Source organism: Lissotriton vulgaris, chromosome 5 (genome assembly GCF_964263255.1).
Source record: "Lissotriton vulgaris chromosome 5, aLisVul1.2, whole genome shotgun sequence".
Classification (NCBI taxonomy): Eukaryota; Metazoa; Chordata; class Amphibia; order Caudata; family Salamandridae; genus Lissotriton; species Lissotriton vulgaris.
The window spans coordinates 1,178,746,425-1,178,772,926 of record NC_141693.1 but is presented as its reverse complement, the minus strand read 5'-3'; the positions used below and the strand labels follow the sequence as shown (position 1 = coordinate 1,178,772,926).

Genomic DNA, 26,502 nt, shown 5'->3' with positions numbered 1-26,502 from the left:
CCAATGCTGAAGGTTCTGCTGCTCGCCATCAATGAATGCATTTAGTGATGTTTTAATGAGTAAACACAAATAAAATAATGTTCTTTTTATAATTATTTGCCCGTGCATATTCTCTCAAGCCGAGGGACCGCCAATCTCTCGAGAGCACACAGTCAACTCTCAAATTTCTAGAGAGATGAAGGTCACCTTGGATGGCGAGGGAAGCTCCTAATGTTAAATGTGATGTCAGAATATAAGGGAAGGGATTCCTTGGAGAGAATGTGATGACTTCTGAATCTGTCCAGCACCTTTACAATGATCATGGCCGGCATTGGAAGACAGGAGATGGGTCGATAGCTGCAAGGGTCTTGTTTATTAAGGGAAGATATTTTTTTATTAACGTTAGAGCCAACACTGCTTACAGACTGAATGGAATTCTCCTGACTGGCACATTATTTATTATTTGGATAATGTCGGCCAGTATTGGCCCAATAGTCTGAGCTGCAAGGATGGCAACTATGCGAGGGTAAGGGGTGCATGGCAAGCCCGATTTAGAGGTTTTGATCAGTTTCGTAAGCTCAAACATAGAAGGTGGCATGGAGTGGCTAAGAGAGGAACCCATATCAGTTTGAATTGGAAATAGCACAGCTGATGAGGATGTAGATGTAAGAGAGGAGAAGTTTTTGTAACAGTCTTCAACTTTGAGGCAGAAGGCCTCCGCCACAGAGTTACTAAAGGATTGCCTGCAGTATTTAGGCAAGGAGGAAGTGTCGTGGTGAGTTATTTGATAGCTGCAAACAGTTCTTTTGGGGAGTTTGCGTCTGCTTCAGTTTTGTTGGGGACGTAGGCCGATTTCTCCTTGCGTATCAGCGTCTTATATCTAGATAGACTTATCTTATATTTGACCTTTTCTGAGTCACAGCATCTGACTCTCTCCATCTTTTCTCTTGTCTCCTGAAGACCTCTTTAAGGGCCCTTATGTCGTCAGAGAACCATAGGCAGGTAGATGATCTCATTTGATCTTGGTCCATGTCACAGGAGACAAGATGGTGCTGGCCAAGTCTGGCTAGATTGTCTTTCATTTTGCTGGAGACATTACAAGACCTTCATGATTATGCTAATCTAGATCCCACCATGGGCACAATATGGCCATTTAAGAAAAAATCATACGACCCAGGTGGGACTCGAACCCACAATCCCCAGCTTCGGAGGCTAATGCCTTATCCATTAGGCCACTGAGCCTTGCTTTAACGAAAAGATAAGAGAACAACCACATCTGAAGAAAATGACTAGTATCAAACAGCCTGCAGAGAGCATTAAGAGACTCAAAGATACATCTTAACAGCACACTGACCACATACACAGAGTCAGTATGCCAATAGGACGTAATTCAGGTGTGGCAGGGGTAAGAAGCCAGGAACAGAGATACACTGAAATTACAAAACACTTCAGGTCCTGCCATTGTGGGTATTGCTTCTATATTAGACTGTGTAGAACAGAGTGTCTGCCCTGCCTCCGGGATAATAAGCCATGGGGAGTCTGACATCGAAATGATAGATGATCTTATAAGAATGCAGGGGCGGCAGGAAGAGAAACACCCTGTAAACTAAGTGTGATTTCAGGACTCCCTATCTATACTAATATAATAAAGAGAGAGCCCAAACCTTTGAGGCGGGTAATCTCAGGAACTACAGCACCAATCAAAACACCCAATACAGTGTTGGAAAGGGCATTTGCAGCAGAAGGACATAGGCTATGCAGACGCCCACCATATACATTTAAAAGGTAAAAGAACTGTGCCAGCAAAGTAGTCCCTTGTGGGCGTGTCTGCATTGTGCTGTGGGCGTGTGCTGGGGGCGTGACAAACGCTGGGGGCGTTTGGTACATTCCGCCCTTCATGCCATGTCTCATATTGTGTGCTGTGGGCGTGTGCTGGGGGCGTGGGAGTGTGCGCGCGTGGGATTACGGAAAAAAAAGTGAGCGTGTGCCCAATATTTTATTGTTTTTTCTTCCCAGGTTCTGTACATTCCAGCTCCGGGTGTCCACCCTGCTCCCTTTAAATACCCTGCACCCCATAATCATAACCCACCCTTACTCCTTAAAATACCCCACAAACCTTAAACACTAACCCATCTTAACCCTATAAATATACCATGTACCCCAAAACCCAAACCTATCCCTAAACCCTATAAATACCCCTGTCCCCCAAAAACCCAAACCTACCCCTGAACCCTAAAAATACCCCTGTACCCCAAAACCCAAACTTAGTCCTGAACCCTAAAAATACCACTGTACCCCAAAACTCAAACCTAGCCCTGAACCCTAAAAATAACCCTGTACCCCAAAACCCAAACCTACCCCTGAACCCTAAAATAACCCTGTACCCCAAAACCCAAACCTAGCCCTGAACCCTAAAAATACCCCTGTACCCCAAAACCCAAACCTAGCCCTGAACCCTTAAAATACCCCTGTACCCCAAAACCCAAACCTACCCCTGAACCCTAAAATACCCCTGTACCCCAAAACCCAAACTTAGTCCTGAACCCTAAAAATACCACTGTACCCCAAAACTCAAACCTAGCCCTGAACCCTAAAAATACCCCTGTACCCCAAAACCCAAACCTAGCCCTGAACCCTAAAAATACCCCTGTACCCCAAAACCCAAACTTAGTCCTGAACCCTAAAAATACCACTGTACCCCAAAACTCAAACCTAGCCCTGAACCCTAAAAATAATCCTGTACCCCAAAACCCAAACCTACCCCTGAACCCTAAAATAACCCTGTACCCCAAAACCCAAACCTAGCCCTGAATCCTAAAAATACCCCTGTACCCCAAAACCCATACCTATCACTAAACCCTAAAACTACCCCTGTACCCCATAACCCAAAACTATATCTGAACCCTTAAAATGCCCAAACACCCCAAAACATATACCTCAGTACCCCAAAACATATACCCCTATACCCATACTTACCTTATCCAAACATTAAAAAAAAACATGCTTTTACCATTCATGCATTTACAATGAATTTCGTTGTAAATGTATGTGTGGTAAAAGCATATAAAATGTAATGCCATGCGTTATAATGGCATGGTGATGGATCAAACCCAGATCTTTTGACTGGGTGTGAGTGTTTGATTGGTTCAGATGCTCCGTCCATCACCACTCCCTTTTGTACCGGTTTTGGCCGCCATAAGTGTGGCAGGGCATGCTCAGACGTGAGTCCCTTGCTCACTTTGCCACTGGATTCAAGCAAGCCGGGCTGAAGACGGCTGGAATGCCAGAAACCGGTCCTTGGAAGCTTGTTTCCGGTCCAGGGAAGACATGGCTTGGCAGTTCGGGCTGGACTGTTCCCATGAGGCACAGGGTCAGACTGATTTGCATATAGCCATGTCTGAACTGGGGTGGCAGAGTGGGCTAAAGAACGGTGATGGATCAAACCCAGATCTTTTGACTGGGTGTGAGTGTTTGATTGGTTCAGATGCTCCGTCCATCACCCCCCCCTTTTGTACCTCTTAAGTGCATCAGCAGTGCACTGTGAATCGGAGCGTTTCACAGGCCTGTCACAGATAAGAAATGCTATCAAAACGAAATCCTACAAAACAATATACTACTGGCCAGCAGCAATTCATACCCGGACAACGTCGGGACGGGCTGCTAGTAATCTTATAAGAATGCAGGGGCGGCAGGGAGAGATACACCCTGTGAACTAAGTGTGATTTCAGGACTCCCTATTGTTTTATAAATTCACTCTTGTAATGGCCCAAAGAAGGTGTTGGCATACTAGGGTGCACTGTAATACCAGCAAACAATGAAGGGAAAGGGTCAAGCAGGTGACCTCTCTCTTCAAGTGTGAGGATGGTGACATTTGAACTCAGATTACAGGTTTATCCAGGGAAGATGGTGTCCTCTGAAGTGAGTTAAGGATTCTCCCTACGGGAGGTTGGTGGCCTCTGCCTCAAGGAGCAGCATGTCTCTGAATATGGAATCAAACTCAAGGGCAGTCATTACTTTGATGAATAAGTGGGGCCTCTGGATTCAAGGGAAGTCAGATCTCTGATGACTGGGGCCAATGGATTCAAGGATGGTCAGGTCTCTGATGACTGGGGCCAATGGATTGAAGGATGGTCAGATCTGATGACTGGGGCCAATGGATTCAAGGATGGTCAGGTCTCTGATGACTGGGGCCAATGGATTCAAGGATGGTCAGCTCTCTGATGACTGGGGCCAATGGATTGAAGAATGGTCAGCTCTCTGATGACTGGGGCCAATGGATTCAAGGATGGTCAGATCTGATGACTGGGGCCAATGGATTCAAGGATGGTCAGCTCTTTGATGTCTTGATTCTGGCCTCTGTATTCTTCGGACGGAGATTCCCTTACAAGCAGAGATGTGCGACAGTGTATACATTTTTTGACACAGAATTTGTTAAATTCCATAAACATTGTCTGGCATTCCAGACAATAACAGTGTCAGAAGGAAATGTTTTTTCTGGGTTCTTGCATGACATTGTTTAAGCAAACGCACCCCTCATGTGAACACAACTCTCCAAATACCACAGGAGACTAGCACTAACACAAATTGCCTTTCTGCAAGACACTTTCATTGTAAACCACTCTCCCTCAGATATATTGTGAGATGTCTTCGGCAAGGTGCACTCTGCTCAAAAAATGTTACGCAAACTTGCCACAGGTGACATTTTGATAAGACTAAAGAATTACACAAAAATGTACGATTTCAGAAGCAAAACTAAAAGTTTGCCCCGCCCTAGTGGCAGAGGATCGTAGATGTCCCATGGAGTGCACTGATGGAAGTTCCCAGAAGAATATAGAGAGTGGGCGTAGCTCACAAAGGAGGTCTTGGAGAGCAACGATGTACCTGACCCGTGACCCCATCAATTTATAATGTCGATTCATTATCTGCTACGTTCCTCTGTAGTCCAGACTTACACTGTGATATCCAATGTGTTTCCACAACCAATGCTGAAGGTTCTGCTGCTCGCCATCAATGAATGCATTTAGTGATGTTTTAATGAGTAAACACAAATAAAATAATGTTCTTTTTATAATTATTTGCCCGTGCATATTCTCTCAAGCCGAGGGACCGCCAATCTCTCGAGAGCACACAGTCAACTCTCAAATTTCTAGAGAGATGAAGGTCACCTTGGATGGCGAGGGAAGCTCCTAATGTTAAATGTGATGTCAGAATATAAGGGAAGGGATTCCTTGGAGAGAATGTGATGACTTCTGAATCTGTCCAGCACCTTTACAATGATCATGGCCGGCATTGGAAGACAGGAGATGGGTCGATAGCTGCAAGGGTCTTGTTTATTAAGGGAAGATATTTTTTTATTAACGTTAGAGCCAACACTGCTTACAGACTGAATGGAATTCTCCTGACTGGCACATTATTTATTATTTGGATAATGTCGGCCAGTATTGGCCCAATAGTCTGAGCTGCAAGGATGGCAACTATGCGAGGGTAAGGGGTGCATGGCAAGCCCGATTTAGAGGTTTTGATCAGTTTCGTAAGCTCAAACATAGAAGGTGGCATGGAGTGGCTAAGAGAGGAACCCATATCAGTTTGAATTGGAAATAGCACAGCTGATGAGGATGTAGATGTAAGAGAGGAGAAGTTTTTGTAACAGTCTTCAACTTTGAGGCAGAAGGCCTCCGCCACAGAGTTACTAAAGGATTGCCTGCAGTATTTAGGCAAGGAGGAAGTGTCGTGGTGAGTTATTTGATAGCTGCAAACAGTTCTTTTGGGGAGTTTGCGTCTGCTTCAGTTTTGTTGGGGACGTAGGCCGATTTCTCCTTGCGTATCAGCGTCTTATATCTAGATAGACTTATCTTATATTTGACCTTTTCTGAGTCACAGCATCTGACTCTCTCCATCTTTTCTCTTGTCTCCTGAAGACCTCTTTAAGGGCCCTTATGTCGTCAGAGAACCATAGGCAGGTAGATGATCTCATTTGATCTTGGTCCATGTCACAGGAGACAAGATGGTGCTGGCCAAGTCTGGCTAGATTGTCTTTCATTTTGCTGGAGACATTACAAGACCTTCATGATTATGCTAATCTAGATCCCACCATGGGCACAATATGGCCATTTAAGAAAAAATCATACGACCCAGGTGGGACTCGAACCCACAATCCCCAGCTTCGGAGGCTAATGCCTTATCCATTAGGCCACTGAGCCTTGCTTTAACGAAAAGATAAGAGAACAACCACATCTGAAGAAAATGACTAGTATCAAACAGCCTGCAGAGAGCATTAAGAGACTCAAAGATACATCTTAACAGCACACTGACCACATACACAGAGTCAGTATGCCAATAGGACGTAATTCAGGTGTGGCAGGGGTAAGAAGCCAGGAACAGAGATACACTGAAATTACAAAACACTTCAGGTCCTGCCATTGTGGGTATTGCTTCTATATTAGACTGTGTAGAACAGAGTGTCTGCCCTGCCTCCGGGATAATAAGCCATGGGGAGTCTGACATCGAAATGATAGATGATCTTATAAGAATGCAGGGGCGGCAGGAAGAGAAACACCCTGTAAACTAAGTGTGATTTCAGGACTCCCTATCTATACTAATATAATAAAGAGAGAGCCCAAACCTTTGAGGCGGGTAATCTCAGGAACTACAGCACCAATCAAAACACCCAATACAGTGTTGGAAAGGGCATTTGCAGCAGAAGGACATAGGCTATGCAGACGCCCACCATATACATTTAAAAGGTAAAAGAACTGTGCCAGCAAAGTAGTCCCTTGTGGGCGTGTCTGCATTGTGCTGTGGGCGTGTGCTGGGGGCGTGACAAACGCTGGGGGCGTTTGGTACATTCCGCCCTTCATGCCATGTCTCATATTGTGTGCTGTGGGCGTGTGCTGGGGGCGTGGGAGTGTGCGCGCGTGGGATTACGGAAAAAAAAGTGAGCGTGTGCCCAATATTTTATTGTTTTTTCTTCCCAGGTTCTGTACATTCCAGCTCCGGGTGTCCACCCTGCTCCCTTTAAATACCCTGCACCCCATAATCATAACCCACCCTTACTCCTTAAAATACCCCACAAACCTTAAACACTAACCCATCTTAACCCTATAAATATACCATGTACCCCAAAACCCAAACCTATCCCTAAACCCTATAAATACCCCTGTCCCCCAAAAACCCAAACCTACCCCTGAACCCTAAAAATACCCCTGTACCCCAAAACCCAAACTTAGTCCTGAACCCTAAAAATACCACTGTACCCCAAAACTCAAACCTAGCCCTGAACCCTAAAAATAACCCTGTACCCCAAAACCCAAACCTACCCCTGAACCCTAAAATAACCCTGTACCCCAAAACCCAAACCTAGCCCTGAACCCTAAAAATACCCCTGTACCCCAAAACCCAAACCTAGCCCTGAACCCTTAAAATACCCCTGTACCCCAAAACCCAAACCTACCCCTGAACCCTAAAATACCCCTTTACCCCAAAACCCAAACCTAGCCCTGAATCCTAAAAATACCCCTGTACCCCCAAACCCATACCTATCACTAAACCCTAAAACTACCCCTGTACCCCATAACCCAAAACTATATCTGAACCCTTAAAATGCCCAAACACCCCAAAACATATACCTCAGTACCCCAAAACATATACCCCTATACCCATACTTACCTTATCCAAACATTAAAAAAAAACATGCTTTTACCATTCATGCATTTACAATGAATTTCGTTGTAAATGTATGTGTGGTAAAAGCATATAAAATGTAATGCCATGCGTTATAATGGCATGGTGATGGATCAAACCCAGATCTTTTGACTGGGTGTGAGTGTTTGATTGGTTCAGATGCTCCGTCTGAGGTTCCGTGACGATTTGAACCCGTGTTTTCAATATTGTCGGAAATACATAATATTGGTATCAGCGAACCGCAAATGATCCATTTAGCACATCCTGGTGTTTTTGCTATGCTACGAGCAAGAGTACTCCTGCTATGAACACATTTCTGATCTACCCACGGCATCCATCTTAGATCATGGCAGCCATTTTGTCTTTCTTGCCCTCACATACGCAATAACCTCTGATCATTTCATTTCGATTAAGGACACGTAGCCTTAGCCGGAGATTCACCTCCTTCAGTGACACGTGCACCTTGGAACAGAACACGCTGTAGCTGCATGACTCGACAAAGGCTGCCTCCTCTGCCCGAGGCCAGCCCCACCGAACTGGTTCTCGTGTCCATTGTCCCGATCATGATTAGGCGGCCGAAGCCGGTAGCCTTGCCCATTTACAACCCACAAACATCCCTTATCCCACTTTTCTATCTTCCACACCTGGCTCCGTTCCTTTCTTTCTGAATCTTTATTAGGGGGAGGTAACGAAATTTACGATGAGGCGGTCCGGCTCTTGAATGCAATATTGACAAGGGATTGTGATGAACTAGTGGGAACCCCTCTTCGTAATGTTTGGCATCAGATATTATCAACGGTTCTTGTGTAACACCAAATATTTATTGTTTTAGGCACAAAGGTTTTGAGAATGTATTACATGTAAAGAATTCGCCCCCAGCTTAAAATTTAGTATATAAGGAGCAACCCTCTTTGTACAATTTGAACAGGCTCCTAGAATCTGCCCATGTGTGGTTTCTGTGACTTCTGTGTCCCTGCAGTAATAAACCTTTGGTCTTTGACGCCACCATCGAGAAGCCCGTGTTTCTGTTCATTTGCGCACCAAGGCAGGTGGAACTCCGGGGTCTTTGGGTGTTGTTCCCTGACACCTCTGGACGGAACCAAAAAGTCCAGAACTCCAATTGGCGCCCAACATGGGGCGACGTCATTCGGTACCGGTCCAAAAGCCTGAAGAGTTCGAGAAGCTTCGTGTGAAGATTCCTGAGGGAGGCGCCCCACTTCATCGATCCCGGCATATCGCAAAAGTGGCCCGAAGTTCTCTTCCACGAGGGTTCCCGTTCAGGACGGCTGCAGTGGGCCGTTGCCTTGACCGTCGCCCTGTCTTGGACCCGAGGTGCAGTCCTTAGTACAGCGAAACATGACGGGTTTCTCCTTGGTGACGTCTTCAGTGCCTCAGTTAAGTATTTAGTGGTTGCTAGCTGGTTACTTCGTGAGGGTTGTTAAAATCCTTTTTGGTTCTTGATTTGGTTTGGTTTCGTAAGATTATCACTGGTTGTTCTGGTTACGATAATCTATTTGGTTTAGTTTGGGTATCGATACATCAGTTCGTTTTGGTAGGCCTAAGTCCTTGGTTCAGGTGCACATATTTGTTTCTTGTTTTGTTTGTTCTGTGTTCCGGATTGCAAAATGGTAAGTCGGAGAAACTGTATGTTGTCTTGTTTTGGTTGCAACAGTGACTCACGATTGGAGGACTCATGTCTGGTTCCTCCGATTGGGACTCCCCTATATGACTTGTACTGTAAACATGGTGTGGGTCCTATATCTTATAATGAGGTGTGGGTCCGATACACTGAGAAAGATGGTGTCCTTAGTTGGCCACTGCATGGTAGTTTTGAACCCGAAATCCTTGACAATTTAGAAGCAAAATTGTTTAGGAAGAAAGCCCGGCCGGCAATGTTTGATTCTTTCCGTTACTGGCGAAAAGAATCCAAACAGAGAGAAATGAAGAGGTTAAAGAAAGAACAGAAAGAGCAAGAAGAGTTGACTCTGGAGCAAGCGGCTAAGCAGCTGCAAGTTAACGAGTCAGAGAAGGCCATAGAGGTGGCCATCAGAGAGCATAATTTAGCGATTGACAAGTGCTATCCTGCCTTGCCATCGAAAACAGCTAAGATACTAGAGGATTCCGAAAACGATCCTCTGTTGTCTTATTTGTTACGGTCACCTCCACCGTATGCACAAGGTGCTACGGCTCCACCTTTACCGAATGTACAATTGCCGGTTGCTGGACAACCTGGTATTCCTGCTCCTGCCCCTCAGAATCAAGCTCCTGTACCTCCTGTGGTCAATGTGAATGTTCCTACGGCTCCTCCTCCTCCTGGATTGCCGACTTCTATACCTGTATCTGTCTCGCTTACACCTACTGTTCCACAAACTATCTTTCTCGATACTTCTACTGTCCCGCTATCTGTTCCTACCTCTACTGTGTTCTCTGCATCTGCGAGTGTGTTGACTCCACTTTCTGTTCGTCGAAGAATCCCTGATTCTGTATCTAACATTCTGTCTCCTTTATATAAAACTTTAATCAAGACTCCTACTTCTGACTCTGTTCAGAGACGTAGTCAGCTTCCGAGTACTGAGGAACGGGGAATTTTAGATTCCACGGCTCTCAGATGGATTTCGAAGAGTAGGAGATATAGTACGAGAGATGTGCTAGACACCTTTATGCAGTGGAAAGAACCAACGCAACGGTATGTCTTTGATGAGATGTGCTCGCTGTTACGTGAGGAGATAGAAGAAGATGATGTTGAATCGAATCTAGAAGACTTAATTAAGGTTCAGAAAGAGTTCGCTGCAGGAATTATAGTAGGCCAAAATATAGAAGAAGCGATGGAACTGATTTTAAGTTATAGAAATGATCCATCACTTCGTTCACCGAGAGATTTAGAGAAAAGCAAGACGAAGCTAAGCCGCCAATATCCAATGAGGGAGGTTCCTCCAATTTGGCGCGATGCTGTACAAGCTGATAATGTCAATGGTATTGTAGCTGCTCCGGCGCAATTCCAAAGAGTGTGGATACACATTCCGTGGAAGCGAGCTGAAGTGCTAGCAGTAAAGCAGGCCTTGCCAGACCCGCGTAAGAATCCTGCTGGATACTATAAGGAATTAACACAGACAGTTGAGGCTTGTATAATGAACTTAGCGGACATCGATATGTTATTTGGTAATGTAGTTCCTCAACCAATTTGGGCTAAAATTCGTAGAGAGAATCATCCAGCCCTAGGTGGTGATTGGGCAGCTATTGTTGCAGCGGATGGTCAGCAAGTAGGTGGTGCAAAACCCGAACCCCTAATTGCTAATCTTCCAGGTAGGATAATTGATTCTGATGCCCGCATTGCGTGTTAATTGGGACAAATTGTCAGCATGTAGACAGAAAAAAGACGAAAGTGTCTCCGACTTCTTCACGAGATTCGAAGAGACTTTTGTAGATCACAGTGGTCAGGATATGAGCACAGAAGGAGGACAGAGACTGTTTGTCGATAAATTTGTGCATAATTTGTTACCTGAGTTATGCAATAAATTAAAAGATTCCGAGAGTGCGTGGGCTGTTTCTACAACTGCGCAAATTCTTGCAACTGCACAGTATTATGAAAATAGAGATAAAGAGGAAAAAGAAAAATCAGATAAGAAAACAAAAGATTTAAAAACTAAAGTTCTTTTGCAACAGGCGTATCCGCCTCGCATGAATCAGAATAATACGCAACAGAACTCGTATCAAAGAGCAGATTATAGTTCACCGAGGCCTCAATATCAGTGGAACCAGTGTGCATACTGTAAGAAAGAGGGTCACTACAAGAATGAGTGTCTGATCTTAACGCAAAATAATGCAGCAGCAGCTCAGAGAGGTCGTGGTGGTTTTGTGCAAAATTCTAGAGGTCGAGGGCGAGGTGCTATGCCTCCACAGACGAACGATCGTCCTTCCAATCACTTTGATCAACGAAATGGACAGTTGGCCCAGCAAAATAGATCTCAACAGTATCTTGTTGAAGACTATTGTGAAGTGGATGAGGGATTTCAGCAAAATGGGTACTAGGACAGCCATGGACAGAGAGAGGGAGTAGTATCAGTTCCAGTGGATCAGAGTGGGCCTTATGTCGCAGTAGCAACATCAGGTGTAGTCGAACCGTTTCTGTTGGATACTGGTGCAGCAAAAAGTTCTATCATTCATGCGAAACTCCCTGGCGCACCTTTGTCCGGCTCAACTAATGTCTCTGTAGGTTTTTCAGGCGCCCCTGTTTACAACCCCATATCTGGTCCTTTGTCTATTTCTGTTGGACCGTGTCAATTGAAAGCACCCCTGATTTTGACGACGGGTTGTAATGAAAATCTGCTTGGTTTAGACTTGTTAAAACAACTATATGCGACATTGTACTGTTCTCCGGAAGGAGTACAGCTTACATTGGGTAAAAGAATCACCTCTCCGATGTACTTGTCAATGGATGCACTCCCGCCAGAGCTACGTTCACTCCCTGATTCTCTTTGGGCGACTGGTCCTAACGATGTAGGCCTTTTGGAAATACCACCATATGTAGTCACTTTGAAAGCGAATGTAAAATTTCCTCGAATTCCTCAATATAAAATATCTAGTGAAGGTGAACGTGCACTTTTATTGATTGTACAAGATTTGATTAAGAAAAGTGTGGTTGAAGAAACTAGAGGAAATGTCTGTAACAGTCCTGTATTACCAATTTTGAAACGAACTGATCCTACAAAGCCTCCAGTGTATAGGTTTGTCATCGACCTCAGAGAAGTTAATAAGATTGTGATTCCACAGTTTCCTGTGGTTCCAGACATTACTGCCTTGTTAACATTGATTCCTGCTACAGCTACTTGGTTTTCAGTCATTGACTTGAAGAATGCCTTTTTCAGCATTCCAATAGCCGAGGAAAGCAGAGATATTTTCGGCTTCTGTCTAGGAGGTCGAAGTTTCAGATTTAAACGCGCTCCACAAGGCTATTGTGAGAGCCCATCTATTTACAGTCAAGCATTAAAAAGTCAGTTAGATACCTTTGTCCTTCCTCCAGGCTCTGCTCTAGTGCAGTATGTAGACGATCTTCTAGTGGCTGCCGATGACAAGGAAACTTGCAAAGCAGCTACGATTTCGTTATTACATCATTTGTCTAATTTGAATCACAAGGTATCACCTTCGAAAATGCAATACTGCTGCCAAGAAGTGACCTACCTAGGTCATCTCTTGTCAAAGGAGGGAAGGAAGTTGACCCCAGAGAGAATAAAAGCAATTACGCAGATGAGTGTTCCTCGCACGCAGAGAGAAGTGCGTGCCTTTCTAGGTATTACCTCTTACTGTAGGCAGTGGATCCCAAATTTTTCTCTTTTAGCAAAACCTTTGGTGGCTTTGACTGGGAAAAATGTTCCGAGTCCGGTGCCATGGTCTGATGAATGTCAGGAGAGTTTTACTGAATTACGAAAAGCACTGTGTTCAGCTCCTGTATTGGGTACACCTGATTACAGTAAGCCATTCACGCTCTACGTTCACGAGAGAGAAGGTTGCGCGTTGAGTGTTCTGACACAGACATTTGGTGATAAGCAACGCCCTTGTGCGTATTTTTCATCAACATTAGATCCGGTAGCTAGAGCGTTACCTAGTTGTTTGAGAGCTACAGCGGCAGCTGCGGCTTCCATTCGACAATCTGCTGGATTGGTGATGAACAACATGCTAGTGGTCATGGTTCCTCATGCTGTGGATACACTCATGAATCGAACCAAGACACAACACCTTACCAGTGCGAGACTATCTGGTTACGAGCTGACGTTATTAGCGAGTCATATTCAGATCAAAAGATGCAATGTATTGAATCCAGCAACGTTGTTGCCGGCTAATCAAGAGTCGAGTGATTCCGAGCCACATGATTGTTGTTTTAGAACGGAGGAAGAGACAAAAGGACGTATTGACTTAAAGGATACTCCATTATCAGATCCAGATGGTACGCTGTATGTGGATGGGTCATGCTTTAAATTGGAGAATGGTGATGTGACTGCTGCTTACGCAGTAACGACTCTGAAGACGATTGTGGAGACTGCAAGAGTGAGTCAGAATTCTGCCCAAGCTGCAGAATTAATAGCTTTAACAAGAGCGTGTGTTTTAGCTAAGGGAAAGAGAGTGAATGTGTTTACAGATAGTCAGTACGCGTTCGGCGTGGCCCATAGTTTTGGCCGTTTGTGGAAAGAAAGAGGTTTCATTACGTCCCATGGGACTAAGATTCAACATGGTCAGCTAGTTAACGACTTGTTGGAATCTCTAACCTTGCCGACTGAAGTTGCGATTGTAAAGTGCAGTGCTCATAAAGCAATCACGGATGATGTTGGTCGTGGGAATGCTTTTGCTGATGAGACTGCTAAACAAACAGCTAGAGACATGATGAGCAGAATGTATGTTGCTACGTCTGCAAGATGGATTGCTGAGTCTGGAATGTGTGAGGATACAATGGAAAGTGTGAAAGAGATTCAGAAAGAGGCAACTGAGGAAGAAAAACGTGTATGGAGAGAAAGTACGGGCAAGTTGGATTCGAATGGGTGTTGGATTGATTTGACAGAACAGCAGCGTTGGATGTTGCCTGATGCGTATGTGCTTGCAGTGGTGACAATGGCGCATGGAGTAGCGCATATAAGTTCTAAGGGAATCTGTAAGATGTTGGCTCCAGTCTGGAAGAATGATGGGATCAGTAAATGTGCAGAGAGAGTGGTGAAAAATTGTATGGTATGCCTGATGCATAATCCTGGCAAGGGAACTCCAACTCCTGCTGGTCACTTCGCTCCTCCTTCCTGCCCCTTTGAAGTGATTCAGTTAGACTTCATTCACATGGATCGCTGTAATAATCTGAAATACGTCCTTGTGGTAGTCTGTGCTTTTTCCAGGTGGATCGAAGCATATCCACTAAAGGACAATACTGCCCTATCAACTGCCAAAATTCTTCTCAAAGAATATTTCCCTAGATTTGGAATGCCATGGATTGTATGGTCAGATAACGGAAGTGAGTTTATAGGGAAAGTTATGCAGAGTGTATGTACCGGCCTAGGCATAAGACAGAAGTTCCACAGTGCGAATCATCCCCAGTCTGCTGGTTTAGTAGAGGGTTACAATGGCACCCTCAAGCTGAAAATAGCTAAAATACAAGCATCCACAGGTTTACCCTGGCCAGACGCACTTCCTTTGGCTTTGCTATCAACGAGAGCAACTGTACATTCTAGAGTGGGGCTTAGCCCCTATGAGATAGTCTTTGGCCGCCCGGCAAATATTTGGGGTGTGCCGAGGCCTAAGGAGTTTTGTTCTCTAGAATATCCTATGTTGATAGACTACCTTTACGACTTGACTGCTAAATTGAGTCTTATTCACCAACAGGCTTTCGATGCATTGCCAAAGCCTCCGGAGAGTCCAGGGCATCAGCTGAAACCCGGCGATCAAATCGTGATCAGAAACTTCGCGAGGACGGAGAACCTTCAGCCCAGATACGTCGGCCCCTTCCAGGTCCTGCTTGCAACGAGAACAGCAGTTCGTGTAGCTGGCCGCAAGCATTGGGTGCACGCATCTCATGTTAAGCGTGTACCTTTGCCACTTCCTTACGACGACTGGGTGAAGAAGGGAATTGGTGCCTCCGAATTTGAACGTACGCCAAAGTTCATCCCTTTCAGCGATGCCGAATTGATTACCGACACTCCAAACTCTGACTCTCCTCCTGAAAAGACTCCTTTGAACTCTGAACATTTGTCCCCTGCATCAGAAAAAAATCTGTCATCTGCGAACTTGAACACTGCAACAGCTACCAGTGATACACTATTTGCCGATCAAACAGTACCTGCGAAGCAAAGATACAATTTACGACCTCGTAATATGGACAAATAAAGCAGGCAACTGCCCATTGTGATATTTTGAAATTTTGAACTTTTGCCTTCAGCCAGGAAGTTTGCTATTGTTTTATTGTTTTTAAAATTGCCTTGCCGTCTGGGTAGCCGTAGGGTCGTGGCTGTGTGCCTAGTTGAATCTGCGGGGGTCTGACACAAGGTCGATCTTTCTGTTGGTTCTGGGAACTCCCAGGGCTGATAGAGGCATTTTCATCTACGTACACATCATCAGTGGTCGCGAGCGGATTGTAGAAGATGGAGCTTCCTGCGCTGCAACGAGAAAATGTGATTTATGTTCGCAGAAACAGACTTTACAGAATTCTTCACAGCAAATGCTTTTTAATACAATGTGCCATTACATTTTTGATTGTTTTGATAACATTGGTGGGTGGAATCGTTTTCGGTATGAGTTTGATTTTTGTGCCAGTAACTACAGTACCTCCCCTTGATCCTGTTACTTCTACTGTTTCTTCTATACACTCTTTTCACTCGTTTCCTGAACATGAGCAAGCTCGACGCTCAGAATTCATTAATAACACTTTTGTACAGCTCTTGCATCAACACCAACTGGTAGTTAACACTACAGACTGCTGGGTGTGTGGCTTGATACCCCACACTATGGATAAAGGTATTCCCTATCTGGTTTTGCCTTTCAGCTACAATGGATCATTTCAGGCCCTCCAAACCATCTTTGCTTATGCCCTTGAAACCTATCCTCCACGTCCACCACGTTCCACTAAATATAACTCTGCCAACAAAGCTTTAGTCCAGGGAAATATTGACATGATCAAGGACGTCAATAATACTCCATCTTACCCTAGAGACGAATTGCGAGTGTATTTGAGTTGGAATTCTTCAGAGTATCGCCTTAGTTTGGGAGAAAGCAAGCGTAAAAGCTCAACTCCAATCTGGGTCGTACCTCACCGAGGTCAGGTCTGTTTGCAAGGTAATGGGAGAAATCCGAGAGCTCAGCTAGGGAGGAGTGAGTGCGTAGAGACTTATGTGTTTCCGGCTAACTCTTCCCCTGCCTTTCTTACTGCTAGGGGTACCTACTTCATCTGTCGAGACCGAGCTTATACATGGTTGCCTGCCGACTTTTCAGGCTCATGTTATATTGCTCGATTGTTGCCTCCAACATATACTGCTTCATCTGATTATCACAGGACTAGAGTAGCGAGAGGTGTCTTCAGCAAGGAAGATACTGCTGGTCAGGAAGCTGGAGACTTCTTTAAAGGCTTCCTTCCGTTCTGGGGGCCTATGGCCAATAGTAGAAACATACGTCAGCTAACACGGGTAGTTGAATCTACTATTACCGAAACTGCTGGTGCCCTTAGCAATTTGACAGCTGAGCTTCAGGCGGATAGACTCATGACGTTGCAGAACCGTATGGTTCTAGACGTTATACTTGCAGATCGAGGTGGGGTATGCAGAATGATCCAATCGAGCTGCTGTGTCTTTATTCCTAATAATGCTCCAACAGTCTATGAGGCGATCTTGAAGCTACACAAGATTTCCGATTCTATTCATGTAGACAAAGGAAACTGGTCCCTCATGGAGTGGTTTTGGACTCTGATATCAGCGTGGGGATGGAAGGTTCTGATGGTCATTGGTGTCATCTTAGTATTCCTCTTCTCATGCTGCCTGATTATCCAGTGTGGTCCTGCTCTGTGTAGTCTTTGTGCTGCAACCTGTTTTAGGAAACCACCTGCGTTTGGAGAAAAGGCACGAGAAAGGATGATGATACAACAGCATGTCACTGACCTGATGAGCATAGAATTAGACTCTGACATAGACTGAGTAATTGCCTATGTAAGGGCAAAAGGAGGGTCTGAGGTTCCGTGACGATTTGAACCCGTGTTTTCAATATTGTCGGAAATACATAATATTGGTATCAGCGAACCGCAAATGATCCATTTAGCACATCCTGGTGTTTTCGCTATGCTACGAGCAAGAGTACTCCTGCTATGAACACATTTCTGATCTACCCACGGCATCCATCTTAGATCATGGCAGCCATTTTGTCTTTCTTGCCCTCACATACGCAATAACCTCTGATCATTTCATTTCGATTAAGGACACGTAGCCTTAGCCGGAGATTCACCTCCTTCAGTGACACGTGCACCTTGGAACAGAACACGCTGTAGCTGCATGACTCGACAAAGGCTGCCTCCTCTGCCCGAGGCCAGCCCCACCGAACTGGTTCTCGTGTCCATTGTCCCGATCATGATTAGGCGGCCGAAGCCGGTAGCCTTGCCCATTTACAACCCACAAACATCCCTTATCCCACTTTTCTATCTTCCACACCTGGCTGCGTTCCTTTCTTTCTGAATCTTTATTAGGGGGAGGTAACGAAATTTACGATGAGGCGGTCCGGCTCTTGAATGCAATATTGACAAGGGATTGTGATGAACTAGTGGGAACCCCTCTTCGTAATGTTTGGCATCAGATATTATCAACGGTTCTTGTGTAACACCAAATATTTATTGTTTTAGGCACAAAGGTTTTGAGAATGTATTACATGTAAAGAATTCACCCCCAGCTTAAAATTTAGTATATAAGGAGCAACCCTCTTTGTACAATTTGAACAGGCTCCTAGAATCTGCCCATGTGTGGTTTCTGTGACTTCTGTGTCCCTGCAGTAATAAACCTTTGGTCTTTGACGCCACCATCGAGAAGCCCGTGTTTCTGTTCATTTGCGCACCAAGGCAGGTGGAACTCCGGGGTCTTTGGGTGTTGTTCCCTGACACCTCTGGACGGAACCAAAAAGTCCAGAACTCCACGTCCATCACCACTCCCTTTTGTACCGGTTTTGGCCGCCATAAGTGTGGCAGGGCATGCTCAGACGTGAGTCCCTTGCTCACTTTGCCACTGGATTCAAGCAAGCCGGGCTGAAGACGGCTGGAATGCCAGAAACCGGTCCTTGGAAGCTTGTTTCCGGTCCAGGGAAGACATGGCTTGGCAGTTCGGGCTGGACTGTTCACATGAGGCACAGGGTCAGACTGATTTGCATATAGCCATGTCTGAACTGGGGTGGCAGAGTGGGCTAAAGAACGGTGATGGATCAAACCCAGATCTTTTGACTGGGTGTGAGTGTTTGATTGGTGCAGATGCTCCGTCCATCACCACCCCCTTTTGTACCTCTTAAGTGCATCAGCAGTGCACTGTGAATCGGAGCGTTTCACAGGCCTGTCACAGATAAGAAATGCTATCAAAACAAAATCCTACAAAACAATATACTACTGGCCAGCAGCAATTCATACCCGGACAACGTCGGGACGGGCTGCTAGTAATCTTATAAGAATGCAGGGGCGGCAGGGAGAGATACACCCTGTGAACTAAGTGTGATTTCAGGACTCCCTATTGTTTTATAAATTCACTCTTGTAATGGCCCAAAGAAGGTGTTGGCATACTAGGGTGCACTGTAATACCAGCAAACAATGAAGGGAAAGGGTCAAGCAGGTGACCTCTCTCTTCAAGTGTGAGGATGGTGACATTTGAACTCACAGATTACAGGTTTATCCAGGGAAGATGGTGTCCTCTGAAGTGAGTTAAGGATTCTTCCTACGGGAGGTGGTGGCCTCTGCCTCAAGGAGCAGCATGTCTCTGAATATGGAATCAAACTCAAGGGCAGTCATTACTTTGATGAATAAGTGGGGCCTCTGGATTCAAGGGAAGTCAGATCTCTGATGACTGGGGCCAATGGATTCAAGGATGGTCAGGTCTCTGATGACTGGGGCCAATGGATTGAAGGATGGTCAGATCTGATGACTGGGGTCAATGGATTCAAGGATGGTCAGGTCTCTGATGACAGGGGCCAATGGATTCAAGGATGGTCAGCTCTCTGATGACTGGGGCCAATGGATTGAAGAATGGTCAGCTCTCTGATGAAGGGGCCAATGGATTCAAGGATGGTCAGATCTGATGACTGGGGCCAATGGATTCAAGGATGGTCAGCTCTTTGATGTCTTGATTCTGGCCTCTGTATTCTTCGGACGGAGATTCCCTTACAAGCAGAGATGTGCGACAGTGTATACATTTTTGGACACAGAATTTGTTAAATTCCATAAACATTGTCTGGCATTCCACACAATAACAGTGTCAGAAGGAAATGTTTTTTCTGGGTTCTTGCATGACATTGTTTACGCAAACGCACCCCTCATGTGAACACAACTCTCCAAATACCACAGGAGACTAGCACTAACACCAATTGTCTTTCAGCAAGACACTTTCATTGTAAACCACTCTCCCTCAGATATATTGTGAGACGTCTTCGGCAAGGTGCACTCTGCTTAAAAAATGTTACGCAAACTTGCCACAGGTGACATTTTGATAAGACTAAAGAATTACACAAAAATGTAGGATTTCAGAAGCAAAACTAAAAGTTTGCCCCGCCCCAGTGGCAGAGGATCGTAGATGTCCCATGGAGTGCACTGATGGAAGTTCCCAGAAGAATATAGAGAGTGGGCGTAGCTCACAAAGGAGGTCTTGGAGAGCAACGATGTACCTGACCCGTGACCCCATCAATTTATAATGTCGATTCATTATCTGCTACGTTCCTCTGTAGTCCAGACTTACACTGTGATATCCAATGTGTTTCCACAACCAATGCTGAAGGTTCTGCTGCTCGCCATCAATGAATGCATTTAGTGATGTTTTAATGAGTAAACACAAATAAAATAATGTTCTTTTTATAATTATTTGCCCGTGCATATTCTCTCAAGCCGAGGGACCGCCAATCTCTCGAGAGCACACAGTCAACTCTCAAATTTCTAGAGAGATGAAGGTCACCTTGGATGCCGAGGGAAGCTCCTAATGTTAAATGTGATGTCAGAATATAAGGGAAGGGATTCCTTGGAGAGAATGTGATGACTTCTGAATCTGTCCAGCACCTTTACAATGATCATGGCCGGCATTGGAAGACAGGAGATGGGTCGATAGCTGCAAGGGTCTTGTTTATTAAGGGAAGATATGTTTTTTATTAACGTTAGAGCCAACACTGCTTACAGACTGAATGGAATTCTCCTGACTGGCACATTATTTATTATTTGGATAATGTCGGCCAGTATTGGCCCAATAGTCTGAGCTGCAAGGATGGCAACTATGCGAGGGTAAGGGGTGCATGGCAAGCCCGATTTAGAGGTTTTGATCAGTTTCGTAAGCTCAAAAATAGAAGGTGGCATGGAGTGGCTAAGTGAGGAACCCATATCAGTTTGAATTGGAAATAGCACAGCTGATGAGGATGTAGATGTAAGAGAGGAGAAGTTTTTGTAACAGTCTTCAACTTTGAGGCAGAAGGCCTCCGCCACAGAGTTACTAAAGGATTGCCTGCAGTATTTAGGCAAGGAGGAAGTGTCGTGGTGAGTTATTTGATAGCCGCAAACAGTTCTTTTGGGGAGTTTGCATTTGCTTCAGTTTTGTTGGGGACGTAGGCCGATTTCTCCTTGCGTATCAGCGTCTTATATCTAGATAGACTTATCTTATATTTGACCTTTTCTGAGTCACAGCATCTGACTCTCTCCATCTTTTCTCTTGTCTCCTGAAGACCTGTTTAAGGGCCCTTATGTCGTCAGAGAACCTTAGGCAGGTAGATGATCTCATTTGATCTTGGTCCATGTCACAGGAGACAAGATGGTGCTGGCCAAGTCTGGCTAGATTGTCTTTCATTTTGCTGGAGACATTACAAGACCTTCATGATTATGCTAATCTAGATCCCACCATGGGCACAATATGGCCATTTAAGAAAAAATCATACGACCCAGGTGGGACTCGAACCCACAATCCCCAGCTTCGGAGGCTGATGCCTTATCCATTAGGCCACTGGGCCTTGCTTGAACGACAAGATAAGAGAACAACCACATCTGAAGAAAATGACTAGTATCAAATAGCCTGCAGAGAGCATTAAGAGACTCAAAGATACATCTTAACAGCACACTGACCACATACACAGAGTCAGTATGCCAATAGGACGTAATTCAGGTGTGGCAGGGGTAAGAAGCCAGGAACAGAGATACACTGAAATTACAAAACCCTTCAGGTCCTGCCATTGTGGGTATTGCTTCTATATTAGACTGTGTAGAACAGAGTGTCTGCCCTGCCTCCGGGATAATAAGCCATGGGGAGTCTGGCATCGAAATGATAGATGATCTTATAAGAATGCAGGGGCGGCAGGAAGAGAAACACCCTGTAAACTAAGTGTGATTTCAGGACTCCCTATCTATACTAATATAATAAAGAGAGAGCCCAAACCTTTGAGGCGGGTAATCTCAGGAACTACAGCACCAATCAAAACACCCAATACAGTGTTGGAAAGGGCATTTGCAGCAGAAGGACATAGGCTATGCAGACGCCCACCATATACATTTAAAAGGTAAAAGAACTGTGCCAGCAAAGTAGTCCCTTGTGGGCGTGTCTGCATTGTGCTGTGGGCGTGTGCTGGGGGGCGTGACAAACGCTGGGGGCGTTTGGTACATTCCGCCCTTCATGCCATGTCTCATATTGTGTGCTGTGGGCGTGTGCTGGGGGCGTGGGCGTGTGCGGGCGTGGGATTACGGAAAAAAAAGAGAGCGTTGTGCCCAATATTTTATTGTTTTTTCTTCCCAGGTTCTGTACATTCCAGCTCCGGGTGTCCACCCTGCTCCCTTTAAATACCCTGCACCCCATAATCATAACCCACCCTTACTCCTTAAAATACTCCACAAACCTTAAACACTAACCCATCTTAACCCTATAAATATACCATGTACCCCAAAACCCAAACCTATCCCTAAACCCTATAAATACCCCTGTACCCCAAAACCCAAACCTAGCCCTGAACCCTATAAATACCCCTGTACCTCAAAACCCAAACCTACGCCTGAACCCTGAATATACCCCTGTACCCCAAAACCCAAACCTAGCCCTGAACCCTAAAAATACCCCTGTACCCCAAAACCCAAACCTACCCCTGAACCCTAAAATACTCCTGTTCCCCAAAACCCAAACCTAGCCCTGAACCCTAAAAATACCCCTGTACCCCAAAACCCAAACCTAGCCCTGAACCTTAAACACTAACCCATCTTAACCCTATAAATATACCATGTACCCCAAAACCCAAACCTATCCCTAAACCCTATAAATACCCCTGTACCCCAAAACCCAAACCTACCCCTGAACCCTAAAAATACCCCTGTACCCCAAAACCCAAACTTAGTCCTGAACCCTAAAAATACCACTGTACCCCAAAACTCAAACCTAGCCCTGAACCCTAAAAATAACCCTGTACCCCAAAACCCAAACCTACCCCTGAACCCTAAAATAACCCTGTACCCCAAAACCCAAACCTAGCCCTGAATCCTAAAAATACCCCTGTACCCCAAAACCCATACCTATCACTAAACCCTAAAACTACCCCTGTACCCCATAACCCAAAACTATATCTGAACCCTTAAAATGCCCAAACACCCCAAAACATATACCTCAGTACCCCAAAACATATACCCCTATACCCATACTTACCTTATCCAAACATTAAAAAAAACATGCTTTTACCATTCATGCATTTACAATGAATTTCGTTGTAAATGTATGTGTGGGAAAAGCATATAAAATGTAATGCCATGCGTTATAATGGCATGGTGATGGATCAAACCCAGATCTTTTTTTTTTTTTTTAATTTTTGAAAACCTTTATTGTGCACGAAATACAGAACAAATACGGGCCCACAACCTTCCGGCCGGCCACGAACTCTCATGTAGCACTAAAGCATGCAATACGGTGACACAGTAATACAGCTGCACATCGGCGGTTAATCAGGAATCAGACTGGAGGATGCCGCAAGACCATGTCGCAGGAGTTATTAAGGTTAAGTTTTCAAGTTTTTTTTTTTTGCAACTAGTAAAGTCAGGTTGTATTGTTCCGTACTCATAAAATGATAAAGTAAGAGCAAGGACCATGCAGGTGGGACATGACAGTAGCTACGATTCACGCAATCCACATCTCTACAAGCAGTCCCGACCGGGCAGGATGGCCACACAATATTCACGTTACAGGGCAGCAATCCCAACTACCCACTCATATCTACTCCGCCACCCTTCACCCAATATGCCTGAACACGGGCCAAGAAAAAGGAAAAACATAAAAGAAGCAAAAACAGGTCCCATAGAAACTAACCAAAAATAAATGTAACCCCCCACCCTACACACATGCAGTGGCTATGGCCTACCCCCCCCCCCCCCCCTAGCAGAGTGTCTGTCGCCCCATAAAGCCGAAATACAGCAAGAGAAGAAAAGAAGTAGAAGAAAAAGGTAAGATAAAGCAAGAAAATTGTAGAAAAGGAAGAAAGAAAAAAACAGGAAACGAAAAATTTTAACACTTGAATATAGCGAGGAAGAAAAGAACAAGCTGATCTACCACTCCCAAAAAGAAGGAAGCGGGGAGGAGCCCTCACAATACCAGAACTCCCGGACTCCCAGCCATCTGCAACCCCTACGTCATGCTAGTGTTCCGGTCCGGATCCCCCCCGGCTAGTCAGATACAGGGTCAGCAGCCATCAACCGCAACTTCCGTCCCTGAACCACCCGCCCGCAAAACAACAGTCGCCCCATAAAGAGGAACCAAAAATGATAGAACACAATACTTGCGACTTGAAATGAAGGGAGAGGCCAGCTCGCAGAACAGGAAATACAGTATGAAACAGGTGGAAGTCTCACTGAATGCACAATCAATACAACAACAAGTATTTCAGTCCGGGGTCACAACCAGGCAGACAGTCAGTGCCAATAGGGGAAGAGCCATCAGCCCTGTCCCGAACGTCGGAATCCCACCAGGCAGAGCCACAGCGAAGCAGTGAGACAGCACGGCCACAGAGAGAGTGAGAGTGTCGCAGGAACACAAAATGGCCGTCGAGAGCCAACAGTAGCTCCATCAACTGTAGTAGTGAGTTCCCCAGGAACCTGCAGAGCGTACGAGTCCTTCGGATACAAGGTCGGAGGGCACAACCCAGGGGCCGGTGACGAGGTCGACAATGCCTGAGACATGTCCCAAGGCACTCGCGATGAGCATCCCAACAATGTTGCACTCTCCGGTGAAAGGAGAAACAAAGTATCCCAGATAGAGGCAGCAGGCGGACAATCTCGGGCAGCAGTAAATTCAGGAGCGGGCACCTTTGTCCAGTTGGCAGAAGGAAGCACTGTATCGCCATGAAGCGCAGGCTGAGATGAGGGTAGATTTGGCGGGGTCAGTACATCGCAGTCCCGCCGCAGCGACGACGCCATGTCGTCCAGCTTCTTTCGCAGCACTTGGCAGCCTTGGCGCATATCAGCGCGGAGGTCATGCAGGGCAGTCAGGAGGATTTTGAGGGAAAGTGCAGGCTGAAGCCCCCGGCTCTCACTTCCCAAGGAAGGTATTCGGGAATCGGACCCCATCACAGGCGGGGCAACACAGGCCAGCGACAGGGACGGGCGCTCTCCCCCACGCCTCGGAGCCTCAAACAAAGACATCATGGCGAAAGTCCGGGGAAATCGCAGGATAATCGTGGCACAGGCGAGCGTCCTTGCGGGGCTACAGCATTACGAAGTACAGCACCAGTGAGGCACACATCGCGGAGAGGCGCCCCGTACCAGAGGGGGGTAGTGAGGCGTGGGGTCAGGCAAGCATAGGCTATCAAACATGGCCGTGCAACACTCTCCGTTCGTACCTGCCCCAAACAAAGGATCCGGTGCTACAGGGTGCCTCAGCTCAACAAGCGCTCGCTCCTGGCCTCCGTTTGCAAATCGCCGTAAGCGTCGCAGCACAGACAGTGCATCGCGAGGTCCCCACCGGTGCTCAGGTCGTCAGCGCCGATCAGGCATCCTGGCCGCCATCAGGTCTCCGGGGAACGGCAGAGAGCTTTTGTGTAGGCGGGCTCCCGGGCTGCAGGCAGTACCGCGGCTATCTCCGGCCGCCGGGCAGGTCGAAAGACCAGGAACACACCGCTGGAATCAGCGCCGCGCCGCACTTCATCCAGTAGTGAATTGCATCAGGATTTATGCCAGGATCACGGTGCGGCGGTAGCAGGCTGAAGGAGCCGGGAGCCTACAGGTCTGCTCCGGTCGCCATCTTGGCTCCTCCCCAATCAAAAAAAAAACCCAGATCTTTTGACTGGGTGTGAGTGTTTGATTGGTTCAGATGCTCCGTCCATCACCACTCCCTTTTGTACCGGTTTTGGCCGCCATAAGTGTGGCAGGGCATGCTCAGACGTGAGTCCCTTGCTCACTTTGCCACTGGATTCAAGCAAGCCGGGCTGAAGACGGCTGGAATGCCAGAAACCGGTCCTTGGAAGCTTGTTTCCGGTCCAGGGAAGACATGGCTTGGCAGTTCGGGCTGGACTGTTCCCATGAGGCACAGGGTCAGACTGATTTGCATATAGCCATGTCTGAACTGGGGTGGCAGAGTGGGCTAAAGAACGGTGATGGATCAAACCCAGATCTTTTGACTGGGTGTGAGTGTTTGATTGGTTCAGATGCTCCGTCCATCACCACCCCCTTTTGTACCTCTTAAGTGCATCAGCAGTGCACTGTGAATCGGAGCGTTTCACTGGCCTGTTACAGATAAGAAATGCTATCAAAACGAAATCCTACAAAACAATATACTACTGGCCAGCAGCAATTCATACCCGGACAACGTCGGGACGGGCTGCTAGTAATCTTATAAGAATGCAGGGGCGGCAGGGAGAGATACACCCTGTGAACTAAGTGTGATTTCAGGACTCCCTATTGATTTATAAATTCACTCTTGTAATGGCCCAAAGAAGGTGTTGGCATACTAGGGTGCACTGTAATACCAGCAAACAATGAAGAGAAAGGGTCAAGCAGGTGACCTATCTCTTCAAGTGTGAGGATGGTGACATTTGAACTCACAGATTACAGGTTTATCCAGGGAAGATGGTGTCCTCTGAAGTGAGTTAAGGATTCTCCCTACGGGAGGTTGGTGGCCTCTGCCTCAAGGAGCAGCATGTCTCTGAATATGGAAT

At 46.0% G+C, this 26,502-nt stretch overlaps 3 non-coding genes across 3 annotated transcripts; all 3 read right to left on the bottom strand.

Annotated features, from left to right (window-relative positions):
* Positions 1-1,148: 1,148 nt before the first annotated feature.
* On the bottom strand, positions 1,149-1,221 carry TRNAR-CCG (transfer RNA arginine (anticodon CCG)). Its single transcript has one exon. It is a non-coding gene; the product is annotated as a tRNA-Arg (tRNA).
* Positions 1,222-6,106: 4,885 nt separating this feature from the next.
* On the bottom strand, positions 6,107-6,179 carry TRNAR-CCG (transfer RNA arginine (anticodon CCG)). The gene has a single exon. It is a non-coding gene; the product is annotated as a tRNA-Arg (tRNA).
* A 15,087-nt stretch (positions 6,180-21,266) lies between these two features.
* TRNAR-CCG (transfer RNA arginine (anticodon CCG)) lies at positions 21,267-21,339 on the bottom strand. The gene has a single exon. It is a non-coding gene; the product is annotated as a tRNA-Arg (tRNA).
* Positions 21,340-26,502: the final 5,163 nt, after the last annotated feature.